The sequence below is a fragment of the Syngnathus typhle genome, linkage group LG4 (genome assembly GCF_033458585.1).
Source record: "Syngnathus typhle isolate RoL2023-S1 ecotype Sweden linkage group LG4, RoL_Styp_1.0, whole genome shotgun sequence".
NCBI lineage: Eukaryota > Metazoa > Chordata > Actinopteri > Syngnathiformes > Syngnathidae > Syngnathus > Syngnathus typhle.
In genome coordinates this window covers 17,179,206-17,192,946 of record NC_083741.1, presented here as the reverse complement: position 1 = coordinate 17,192,946, position 13,741 = coordinate 17,179,206, and the positions used below count along the sequence as shown (strand labels likewise).

The window sequence follows — 13,741 nt, the reverse complement described above, 5'->3', positions numbered from 1 at the left end:
AGAAATCCTGACAAGCAAAACTTGCTCTGCGTGTGTCTGTGTTTTATGCCATCACTCCCATCAGTCTCTGTTTCTCTTTCTTTCTCTAATAAGCAGAAGTTTGCCGCTGAGGGCAGATGGGGCAGCACAGATGAGAGAGGAGAAGACAAGCATTCAAACAATACAAAGCAAGAAATGCCGTGCGTCGACACATCAACTTTTAAGATTGTTAACAATGCTAATAAAGTTTCTTTTTCCACAAAGCAATGGCATATACATATTATTCCATCCATTCTATACAGCTAACTTGTGGAGAAAGACACCCCCAAATTGGTCACGAGAGATTTCCTATTAAATCACAGTCAGGCCAATGAACACAAATAAATAAGTAAATCAATAAATAAATCAATAAATATATATTTCCTTTATAGTGTATATTATATGGATACTGCATGTATGTCCTAATTAGTATCTACACTCCACTGATATGTACCCCCCCAAAAAAAAATATTTATATTTGCCTCATATCAAAACGTGGGTTAGACCATGTGTTTGTAATTTTGCAAAAGAACCTAAGCTGGCGGATCTGCACAAGGGAGGTCTGCGCCGCTGTGGGCAATCAAAGCAGCTTCTCCCATTCCCTTGAATTGTGGAAGACAAGTCACACACTGACAGTCTCAACCATGGGGATCCAAAACATCAGCATATATCACAATTGTTTCCCGCTGAAAATGCACTGTCTACAAAAACAGAGCCCTCAGTGGTAATCAGAATCATAACTGCATGCACAGCATTGTCTCCCTCTGGGTCCACAGAAGTCCCGCTGTGTCTTGAGGCCACACAAATTGCCTCAATGTAACACCCTCATCAAGATAGATTTAAGTCTCAGGAGTAAAGAACACCAACGTTTGTGTTCATCAGTGTTAAACTGAGGCACTCACTGCCATTAGAGAGAGCGACACAAAGTAGAGAAAATATCTTATCATACATTTTGATCATAACATGGCTAAAAAGCCATTTTAAACTGAATACCGTTTTTTTCCGTGTATAGTGCGCCCCCATGTATAGTACGCACCCCTAAAAATGGCATGCTGATGCTGGAAAAAAGCTTGTACCCATGTATAATACGCACCCAATTTTTATGAATTTTTTTTAAAAAAAAATTTATTTTTTATTTTTATTTTTTTAAGTCCCAATGATCGTCACACACGCAGGGAGGCAATGGGTCCCATTTTTATAGTCTTTGGTATGGTCTTAACTAGGCTGGATGTAATTTTTTTTGTTGGCGTTGATTTCTCCGACTGCCCATAAACGCACCACCGCGCTCCGTGCGCATGGAGCGTGTTTGAAGTGAACAGCAGAGAAGAAAGGAACAAGGCAAAGTGTTGTGAAATAAAATATTACCTGTAATACGGATTTAGGTAGAGAACTGAACTCTCGCTCTTTATATAGCTGACGTGTCTTGCTCATCCGTTCTGCGCATCTGTAATGGCGGCCTCCGTATGATATCCGGTTTGCGTGTGTGCGAGAGCGAGAGAGAGCGAGAGAGAGAGCGTGCGAGAGAACGCTCAATCGTAGCGCGCCGACGACCGCCCAACTGCACCGGGCTGGTCGATTATTGTGACAGAGCCGTCGCTGAAATTTAGAAGATATTTTTAAAGTCCTGATGTACTTTCTAAAATTTAAGTGGACCTCAGTGCGCACTGCGCAGGGAGCTTAATTTGGTGCGGTCGCGCAACCGCAGCGCGCCGGGCGCTCACTGTCGCATTGCTTAAAGAGCGCGTTTGTGTTTTAGGATGAACAGCAGAGACCAAAGGAACAAGGCAAAGTGTTGTGAAATAAAATATTACCTGTAATACGCATTTTGTTATTTGCTGATTGAAACTGCTAATTAAACTGTGAATTGAAACTAATAGGAAGAAAACAACTCTCGCTCTTTATATAGCTGACGTGTCTTGCGCATCCGTTCTGTGCATTTTATTTCACAACACTTTGCCTTTCTTCTCTGCTGTTCACTTCAAACACGCTCCATGCGACCGCAATGCTCTCGTATCAGACGCTTGCTCGATCACCTGCTCGTTTGCTGTCCCGTGCGCGCACGAAGCGCGGTGGTGCGTTTATGGGCTGTCGGAGAAATCAACGCCAACAAAAAAAATTACATCCAGCCTAGTTAAGACCATACCAAAGACTATAAAAATGGGACCCATTGCCTCCCTGCGTGTGTGACGATCATTGGGACTTAAAAAAAAAAAAAAAAAAAAAAATTAAAAAAAAAAATTTTTTTTTTTTTTTTTTTTTTTGTACCCATGTATAATGCGCACCCCGGATTTTAGGACAATAAATTAGCAAAATTTTGCGCACTATACACGGAAAAAAACGGTAACTGAACGTTTCTTCACCATTCCTTCAGAGAACTAAACACGTGGACAGACTCTGTCCATGGTGCTGATAGTGTGCAAACATGAAATGACGTAACACACAGTCCCTGAAGTTAAACACAGAGAGGCATCTAAAACACAATATCCTTTATGAATGGAGGACATTCGGTTTTTCTTCCGTGTGTAAGCAAACTATCTCATATTCAATTTAATGATTAATGGAAAGAACAATTACAATTAGGGTCCGACCTGCTTATCCTTCCTAATAGCAAATGCACTGTGCAGTCAAAACAAATGTCTGTGGGGTGGTTTAAATTCGGAAAAAATATTTTCCAAGTCGTTTTCTCTTTTAGCCTATAAGGATGGTAATAAATATGCATGAAGCACACAGCTCCGTGCAGGTGACTACTTGACTCCATACATTCTTGTTTTTCTCGGGCACAAAGGAAGTGAAGGAGATACGAGAGCAATCTCGGGGGAATGAGCAGTTGTGTTTTCACACCATCACAAGCTGAAAACCGACACACTAGCGATGTCGATTTTAAAATGCTCCAGTTGAAAGTGTATTTCAAGGGGCACCATCATTATATAAATTGCGTGATTATTTTTTACTAATTCATTTGGAATTTGGGGCGCAAATAAGCAAAGCACAGATTACCACAAGAGGGCAGTGAACTTCTCAACAAGCAACAATTTGACAGATACTGATCACTTCTCTAAGCTTCTATTGCCTCACGCCATTTCCAATTAAAATTAATTGTGATACTAAATATAAATGTAAGAGAATTGGACAGTTACACACCCTTGTGATACAAATGTCCATTCTTCCTTCTGGTTCAGCAAACGTTCAAGCCAATAATGACTTAAATGTCTAAAATGAGAAAATAGTTCAAAAGTAATGGATGACATGAGGGGAAGAGAAAAGAGAGCAGGAGGAGGTACAGAGGGGATTTGGGGAGAGGGAAAGAGTGCGGAGGGAAGACGAGGTAGGTGAGCAGGGTCAGACAGCGGGAGGAAGCTAAGGTTTTTATTTCCTGGCGAGGTGGGACCTCGCATTTACCCCTGAGGTCATTGGTCATTGGCAGGGTCGCTTGAGAGCAGGGAGGGGAGGGGGAGTATGTCTCAATCGTGAAGAAGGGAGAATATCTTTGCAGCAAACAAGACAATGAGACAAGTAATGGGAAGAAGATGGGGAGCGAAAGAAGTGGGAGACCTAGTTTCACTCAGGAGGGGAAAGGTTGGAAGAGGTTGAAGGAGTGATAGTCCTCAAGGGAAGATATATGTAATACGCCAACATAACCCCATAAAGACTCAATTGAATCATTCTACTTTAAAATGAACCACCCTTGATATTACGTGAAATATATTGAGGTAGACATCAAACCATCTTTCATTGGAGAGATGCTCACCCCGAATATACGTACATACACATTGAATATTGTTAAAGCGGCTAAAAAAAAAATACTTTTTAGGAATCTGCCTTTTTTTATAACCCACTACTAGTGTATGTAATTATAATTTGGAGGTGGTGAACAATCTTTTTCATCTCACCAAGACAGTGTGCGTAATTCAAATTTAAGCTTCCAACTTTGTGGTAATAGTTTAAAAAGGGTCCTGAACGGCAGAACAATTCATGAATGTCCGGGGGGAAATTCACATTTCTTCACAGTTCTGGTGTCATTAGTATCATGACTCAAAAAATGCATGGCTCTGGTTTCTAAGACCCACGTTTCTATTTGTTCTTAAGACGGCCAGTCACACGTCCCAGTACGTTACTAGACATCTGTAAGACAGAAGATGATTCAGTCAGCTAAAAATATGAATGGCCTTTCAGCTCCGCCAGCCACATGGATTAACAACTCTTGCAGCTTTTCCACTGGGCTCAAACTCTGCGGCAGCATTGGCGCTGACCCACACTGGTGGAGAGACATCGCGTATCAAAGTGGTCAAGTGTGATCCATCGTTGTCTCTTTTGAAATTCTGCTAAAGACTCGGAAGATAAAAGTCTACTATTTGCAGAGGAAAAAGTGCATCCCCTTTCTTTTTTTAGATGTTGCGCATCGTTATTGGTGTGACAATAAGATAAAGGATCACAGCAAAGTATGAATCTAGTGAGTGATGAGAAATTCCATGTAAAGGTTTATCTATCTTTAGTAATTCCATGAAAAGAGTGCTGAGGGGAAAAACATGCTGTCCCCCTTGCTAATGAAGCTTTCAGCCCTGTGCCACATCCCTACAATGACAGCTGGTAGGGGAGGGGCAGGAACTACATGCCATGAAATAAGAGGGGGGAAAAATTGATTAGCAATTTTCATTTGCTGCAAGCTAAACAAAGGAGCTCTGCCGGCGGAAACTCTCTTGACGTTGTTGGGACAGGAAAGTGATCTTTTGAGACCTCAAGGCATCTATTGTTTAGTTAGAGAGGATGTTGGGGGTGGGGGTTGTTGGAGAAGGGCAATGGGGATTGGAAATGGGAGGGCTGAGGTGAGAAACTAGTGGGGCAAGCAGGAGAGATGTTAAGGGCAAAAGGGAAAAGAGTGACACGGTGGCAGGTGAGGTTAAAGACTGGAAGGAGTAAAAGAAACATCTTAAATGTACAGTTTAATACATTCTCATCAACAGCAATACCAATATAAATTTCTCTCTCTCTCTCTCTCTCTCTCTCTCTATATATATATATATGTATACGTTTATATATATATAGATATATATATATACGTATATATGCATACGATCATCATGAAGTACAAAGTATAACGAGGGAAAAAAGACACCCTAATTCATGCAAAACAAATAGAAAATAGCAGCTGTTAAGTGAGTGAGAGGCGGGGGGAAAATCAACTTTTAAGCAAAACACTAAAGAATTCTAAATTTAATTTTCTGCAAGATTAAACACAATAATGACTAGCTTTATAAAAACCCATAACTAATGGCTTCCAATGAGCTAATCTATAAGCATTGATCTGCTGGGTATCTCACAGACTTGCGGAGCAAAGTGGATAAATGAAAGAGAAAAAGGGGGAGGGATGTATGAGGGGAAAGAGGATGGGAAAGAAATTACAAAACACACACAACTACATTGAGGGAACAACTTTTTTTTCCGGACAATAAAGTTATGCTTGTGTTTGCTCATATAGAGCAACAAATATAATAGGTAGCAAAGCAAAAGTACGGTTTTATTATAGCCTTGTTTTGATACTGAAATCAGCAAAAATGTTTGGGTTAAATGGGCCATATTTTCTCGCTTCTGGCTGATACTGTATCAGATCGATTATTGGTATCTGACTACTCTAGGCTGCAATATCGGGATCAAATCGAAAGTGAAAATGTAGGTTGTGGGTCCTGAGGACTGGTCCCCAGTCAACTGCAGACACGCGTACATTCCCAAACTCTAAAAGTAAAAATGATTTATCCTCTTAAGGCATGTGCTAATCCTGTAGCAGCTCTTTTGTTTTATGCAACGAAAGAAGAAAACCCCACAACATATCTGAACAGAATGCAAGGTCGATTTGCAAACTAGCAATATTTTATCTAGTTTATCCGGCACTTGACAACTTTTTTGAAGCTCACTGCTGAAGAGCCGAAGGTGGTGGCACATAAGGAGAAGGAAAGCAGGAGGGATGGAGTTAAATGAAACAATCCTCATTTGAGAATGGGCAGAATCTTAAAACCAGAGAGGGTTTCTTGCGTTAATCCCTAGGGATTAACTTTCTAAATACTCCTATTCAAGACTATTAATTCATGCATATATCACTCGCCGGCTCTTTTCATGTCATTTAAGATGATGGAGGGCGTCTCTGTGGGGAGGTCGGATATGTATATGGGCATTAATGCACACGACAATTTCACTATGGGATCACGCGGCTATGTAAACCGTGACGCAGCATATGCACACACACGCTGATGTATACGTTGAGATCCTAAAGAGCAAATGAGGCTGCGACTGTGACGCCCGAAAGGGGGGGGGGGGGGCTCTAAAAAGTTGACTGACGTATTCTGACAGCTGAATACTAATCAGGAGATCAACCTCTGGCTAAATCTACAGGATCTCACCGGGGCTTCTGGCTGGGAGAAGCATAAAAAGGATTAGTAGTAAATACAGCAGGCTTAAGGAGAACAGAGAGACAGCAGTGGACAGTCTCAACAACTTGAAACTAAAGGTTGAGAGTCTGAACCAACGGAGACGTGAATCACAGTTAACAAATGAACCTTCTAAAGCTGATAACCATTCCGATGTTGCCAACTGTTTGGTCACTAAATCAAAGCAGGACATTTTTAGAAGACCTCAGTCAGTCAGCTTGTGGACAAAACAACAACAATAATGAAAACGAGGCCGCTATAAATCTGACATTACATTACACGGTCTCACATATTGGCCGACAAAGCTCACAAACGAACCAGTGACACGCTTAAATTATTGAGTGTCTGACCTCAATTGGTTGGTTGGAGGAGGCTCAAGCGCACTGAGCTGACCTAGGCCACTACGATACAGCGCAGTCAAAACATGCTCACCCTGCAGACACGGGTTTATAAAGTCTAAAAATAAACCGTGGCATCGTAGAGTCACTATGTAAATTCATAAATAAGTGCAACTGATTGGACACCTGAATAAATATAGCCACAGACATGCTATCAATGCACACATGCTATAATTTGATCTGCAAACATATTTGCTGAGTTGGTGGCCGTGCTTGTCCCGCCACGAATGATCAAACAAACTGGACACGCGATTCCCACAAGGCCTCATATGACACGATGCAACCTGGGGATTTTTTATATGGGGTGTGATGGCATCCGCATTCCCACTGGCCGAACATCAGAGTCCATGTGAAAGGAGAGAAAGTTTGGTTTGGCTGCCAAATGTCATGATGTCAGTCATTTGGCACTGCGTGTGGTAATCTTCCGCTGTAATGACACTTAAAACTCTTTCAGAAATATGAGTAAGACATTGGCTCCTACTATAGATGTTCATGAGTGTAACCCAACTAGTGCTACGACATGCTGTGTGGATTATGTCAGATGATGTTACAAATAGTTCAGTGGGACAAGTTTTTTGGCAAACCTCATCCGGTTCAGACACGTCCCTTCAACCACAAGCCATGTTTTATATGTTAGCTTTAGAAACACTTAAAAGTAAAGTAAAGTGAGTTTTAACGTACTGTCAAAAGATCAATAAAAAGTACCAATATGCTTGCTAAAAACTGTTTTGTTTTGGGAGGTTTTCAAATATGTGTTCCAGTCATTCAGATGATGATAATCCGCAAAGAGTTGAAAGAGGCAACTGGACTTTTGTTGTTTGAGGAATTTAATTGTTTTTCCCTCATTTTCTGAAAATGATAAACGATAACTTGGCTTAAAAGCTAATGATGTGCCTTGTGATTTCTAGCCACATTCAAAGTTGACTATTTCATTTATCAAAAATAGGATTCCTCAATTAACTAGGCTGAGCAAATCGTCGCCATCACGATACTTTTATCATAGAGACATTTTTGAGGTCTTGTGATCTCATAGTGATTTCATAGATAAAGACAGTTACAAGGACAAATGTTTGTGTGACCGTTTGGACAAACTGTACCACTCGTGGGATGTTGCACTTTAGATATTCCAGTATGTGAACGTTTTCATCTTGAATGTTGTTGTTTTTTTGCCACAATCCTTGCGATTGCTGCAAATGTAGTGGTTGACCTTTTGAAACATTTTCTACAGTCGATTGACATTTGGATTTTTGGAGCAATGGCTCTATGTTGTTTCTGCCCACTTTTGTTGTTTTTAAATGTGTCACAAACTTTAACGTCTCACACTGGCAGAGATGCAGCCAAACACAGTGTCACCAGTTTGGCAGGTCAGACCACGAGTAGGAAAACACACAAACGCAAATGAACACACACACACACACACGTCTTGTAGCGATGCATGTTACTCACTCCGTCCTCCGGCTCTCTTCAGAGTTGCGGTGCAGTTCTCAAGGACGCTGTTGTCTCACATCTCTCGTCACTCTGGCAGAATTTGTCCCTCCCACACTCTCATTTTCATTCTCAGCTACAGAACATTGCCGTCCTGCTCTCCGGTCGTGGATAGCAGCCGAGTAGAGGGGCTCATTCTGGAAAGCCATGGGGCAAGGCTTCACTCTTTCCTCAAGTGTCTGGTAGTACGAGAAGGAGGAAGTGAGACACTGAGAGGGAGGGAGGGAAAAAAAAAAAGAGGCGCTGGACCAACTGACCACATGGATGTGCCACTTCAGGACAGCTACCCTCTGAAGAAATCAGGACAAAGTCTCTGCAAGGAAAGAACAAGCGGTTTTAGTGGAGAAGCTTTATACAAAAATGTACTTGTCGAAAATACATTACCAGTTAATCTAGGTTGGGAAAGAAGTTAAACATGAGTTACTTATTATTATGCATCACAAACCAGATTTGCTGTAAATTCAGAAAGTTCAGTTACACAATCATTTATTTAACCAGAAATTAGAAAATGAAATCATTTTTATCATTGAGGTTTTTCTTTAAAAACAAAAACCTGATGATTGAACTGCGTAGATTTTTATATACAATGTGTTAAGTAATTTAAACTAAAACGATACAGGTGTTTTTTTCTTTCTTTCTTTGTGGGGACTGAAAGGTTACATTGATTTATAACTGGCATGTGCTCAAAAAACTATAATACATAGTTTACAAAGTCAAGGTTTCAATCACCGCAAAAACTGCCTGTCAGCGTTTCTTTAGGGGAACGTCCGGCTTCAATATGATTGGCTGCTTGGAGAGATCACTAAACGAGACGCGTTTTTGAAGTTTTTAATGAGAGGCCAAACGCTTTTTTCCCCCGTCCTTTCACAAAGAGGGGATGGGCGAGCAGTTACGCACACCCAGCAGAGGAAGTTCCATGTTTTACATTTTCAAATGATCACTTCTGTCTAGCCTTCCTACGATATCACAGTGTTCAATTTTCACTTGCCATCAATTCACACTAACTGAACTATTTTTAGAACAGGCCCACGAGCCCACTGACGTGATCTTAAAGGCTGACCTGTTGCTTGTGGCCCCCATGCTGGTGTCCTCTGTAGTTTAGCACAATGTTGAAACCTTCAGTGCAAATACTCTCGCCTTGCCACAGGGCCAAAGGGAAGCCATGCTTATGCATTTATAAAGAAGCAACAATTGATTTTGCTGTGGGAAATGCAACACATCAGCACTGGCTTAACACTCTCGGGATCAATCGGCGTACTTTTACAGAAACATCACCACTGAGTGTTTTTTTTCCCCCCCTCGCACAGTGATAATAGTGTTCACATACAACTTAAGTCAGTCCTGAGCCAAGTATGGCTCTCTGACCAGCTCCAGCAGTCTTTAGGAAGACATTTATCTTATATTGAAAGAAGTCATTTTATTTTGATGTTGTACTGTATGAGGGCGGTAAACGTCTGGACAACCTTCCAACATTGTTGTGCTAAATTTAGCAATTTTTCCAACCCCTCGAGTGGCCACTTCAAATAGTTTAATATTTATATCCTTTTATTATAACATCCATCGCCCATACACTGATGAAAACAAAACAATATAATACTAAATACAAACGTACTGTTAATACATTCAATCAAGAAGGAACTCAATTGAGGTTGGCACATTGGCATGGTGCTCGACAACCATTCCAGTTTCTCACATGGCCCCTTTGAAAAATTAAATGCCCTCCCTTGACGTTAACAGCTGCTTACCGAGTTGCCAAATGCCTCTGAAGGTCGTACACATGGATGACAAAAAAAACTTGCAAAAAAAAACGCATTGATAGTAAACTAGCAAAATAAACCACTTTAAAGGATTAATTTGCGCAATTTTTCCTTTGGCATTTTGAGTCTTTTTTTCTGATATTATTCCAAAAGACGTCATAGCCTCAACAAATATGAGTAAGGAAAATAACAAAAACAAAATCAAGTGTTCACTCGTTATCCAAGTTCAAGTAGTCGTGTGACACATTTCCATTTGTGTGAAGGACGGTTCTTTGAGTAAGTATGAAAATGTGACAAAGTCACTAATAAACATAGTATAAAGAAGAAAAGAAGAGCTCACAGAGGAAAGAGGCTAAAAGTGAGAGTGTGGAGCAGGTAAAGATGGTGGAGGGCAAGGACAGGGGTGTAGGGTGTAAGTCACTCCTGTCCCCATCACCCAGTCCTAATTTACCCGGAACAATCAATCACATGAGGAGGCAGACACTGATAGAGGACTAGCGTGCAACAGGATCCACCTCACACACATCCACACGCACGCATACACCAGGAGACTGAGGCTTGGAATGCAACAGGATCTGTCCGTGCACACACACTTTTTTTGCTGACTTGAGCAAATAAAGTTTGCAGCTCATATCTGTAGCCTCCACGCTGACTTCTAGCAACTAGGCTGTAGTGTGGACCAAAGTCACCTCCAGTCTGTGAGGTCCGCGGCATGAGGTCAGGGCCCACGGGAGATGCTGCACACGAGAAACTCAGCTGCGCAATATAATATTAGGACAGACACACTGTCACAAAAATAACGCAATAAAAAATATCGAGACACCAAATGATACCTATAAGGAAATATAACCTGATTAAAGAATTATATCCATGTCAACACTGAAGCTGAACTTTGGCAGTGACTTATTACAACAGAAACCAACACTGTGAATCTTCAACTCGGTTTCTTATTTAGGACTAATTTGACTTAAGACTAATTGAACTAGTGCTTCATTTATCCAGTAAAACATCCTAAAGTGCCGCTCTGTTTGTGCGTTGTCTCCATTATTTATTAGAAAAGGATGTCACATTTAATTTAAGACCAGAACAATATTAATGAAAATGGAGCACGGGCTGGTTAGCAGACAAAATAAAATTATCATTGCTTGTAAATAAACAACTTTTACAGTAAAAGTCAAAGTTGGGCACGATCTGTTTTTCAATTCAATATAGGTTCCACGGTAATCGATTAATCGATGAATAAAGCCCATTTACCTTGAATGTTACAAGGTGTTGATGTGACAGAGGTGTGTAATTCAAAGTCATGTTTACCTCAGCACTGTACGAGTCATTGAGGTTGTAAATTGATGTAAATCTTGCCTTAATTTTGCGCCAGGTTTGCCAATCTCATGCCATTAAACGTATAGCCTGCGTAGCACTTCCATTGATTAACAAAACGACAACAGCGTCAATGTGTCGCAATGTGCACTTGAGGTCAGGGACTTATTGCCTAATTTCAACTCGTTCCCCACCCTCCCGTTGGCTCATACATTCGCTCATTCCGCCCCCACCCCCTCCCCTGTCTAAATAGATATTGAAGTTTTTCTATTTAGGGCAGAAGGCGTTTAACTTCGTGAAAGGCAGGCAGAGGGCCATCCATCTCGCTATCCACCTCCTGACATCTTTAAATGCTATCGACACACACGGCGAGCATTAACATGCAAAACTGCGCCGCGCGTTTGATTCGATTAGCTCATTGCACGCATTTTGTCGTGCCTTGGTGACGACATTTTGGCTACGCTCAGACATTTTCACATTGTGACGTTTTAGGTTAAGAGTTAGAAAAAAATCTGATTCTGGGTTTTCTGAATGTGACATACAGAATAAATGAATATTTCATTCTTTTTAAAAGATGAGCAATTTTAGTATTTGGACTGGAACAAAATATTGTTTTTAATGATTTCATTTGCCTTCACTAAATTAAAAAAAGTTTTCAATATGGAAAAAAAAGTGCCACATGAAGAAATGGACAAACCCACTTTCAACTCTTACAAAATGTGGCATTTAGGAAGACTATGGTTTAAATTGAACATTTTTAATTTTGCTTAATTGTGCTCGACCTCTTCAGATTGTGCAGGTGAACCTAATGTGGTGTCTTGTGGGTGTATGGACACTGACACAGTACGCATGAGTCAAAGCACTCTCGGCTTGTGCCAGCAGAGTTCTGTATCTTTGCTGCCACCTAATGCAGCGCTCACACACACTCCCATAGCTTTTGTCTCCAGGTCAACCCTGGGACTTTTAAGGATGGAAGAATTGCATTGCCATTGTCAGACTGCTTAGCTTTATCATAAGAGATGTTTGTGATATGCTAATTTAATACATTTTGCTTCCCTCTTTCTGTCATTCTATTTTCCCTCATCAATCTAATCACTTCTCGCGGAGTCCTCAACACACGTGGACGCTGTCATTGGCCGCTTTAGCACAATATCATGTTATTCTTGCACGCGAGGAGTGCACGCAGGCCCCCGTGCAGACTTTCCTAACACACACTTGTGCACAGCCGCTCACACACGTCTTCAATGCTTTTCATTTTAGTGATGGTTCACTTTAATAATTATGAAAATTAAATCAAATGTAATCAGCGGATTAATGCGAGCGATGAGATAATTCAGCCGCATGGTAATGAGATCAGGGTGGATCATCTATAAATCTCCAGCAAAACACTGTGAACGAGGCAGGCTGGAAGCTCCCCGGCCCCACGAGATGGGATGTAAAGTCAAGTCCCCTCGTGTCTCGCAAATTAATGCTTAGATCGCTTTCATGCGCTGACAGTAATATTTTGGAGACATATTCCCATCGCGGCAAGCTTGGTTAGTTAGCCTACCTCGGAGCGTTTTACGATAAGATATGCTAACAGATTTGCATAACCTAAGTATTTTGTATTTTATGTATAAAATGTAATCGTACTTTACAAAGATACATCATCACGGGTGGTGTACATAATTTATGAGAATAAATCTTTCCAACATTCTAAGTGATTCCAGGTACTGCTGTTTTGGTTAGCAACGTCATTAAATGAGCTCTACAATTGAGAATTTGTTTTACACCGGTTTATGATGATAATCATGGGATTTTTAAAAGTTTAAAGATCCAGAACCACATCCCAAGCCTGTCCTTGTCCTTTTTTTCCCTCACACACACAGACATATGCAGGACTTGAACTTGCGGTGTCGGCACACAATACAGGCAGTGTACCCTTACACCATCAGCCACTCTCGCCATCCTTGTCCTTTTTCCATTCTTTCCTTTTATGCCAAAGCTTGTCTTTCCCTTCACTCAGATGGTTCTCCTCGTCCGTCGTCCTTAATCACAGAGTGTGGTGGAATTGATAACCTTCCATTACCATATGTTGCTCCGTGATTAATGTTCTCAGGTCATCCTCGTTGTTTCTCATTCATAGCTCATGTCATGGCCCATAAACGAATACCTAAAAGAGATCCGCGAGATGATTCCCACTCCAAGAGGGCACCGTGAGTGCCGACGCTCGGCGTTAATCTTGAAGTCTTAAAGAGGGCTGTTAAGAGTACTGTAAGAAAGTAAAAAGACGACACGAGAGGAGAGAAAGGGGTCTTCTTTCTTTGAGACTGAATGAAATATTTTGTTCCATTTTGTCTGGCCGAGC

At 41.1% G+C, this 13,741-nt stretch overlaps 1 protein-coding gene across 2 annotated transcripts in view; it reads right to left on the bottom strand.

The window, feature by feature from the left end:
- esrrga (estrogen-related receptor gamma a) overlaps positions 1–8,501 on the bottom strand; it is an 87,707-nt gene extending 79,206 nt beyond the window's left edge. Inside the window, exon 1 of one of the 2 annotated variants that reach the window (XM_061277115.1) lies at positions 8,282–8,501. The gene's annotated coding sequence lies outside the window, so the exon portion shown is untranslated. Of the gene's footprint in view, positions 1–6,787; positions 6,844–8,281 lie in introns of those variants that run through there. The other variant, XM_061277116.1, reaches the window with a different exon arrangement.
- Between the last annotated feature and the right edge of the window lie 5,240 nt (positions 8,502–13,741).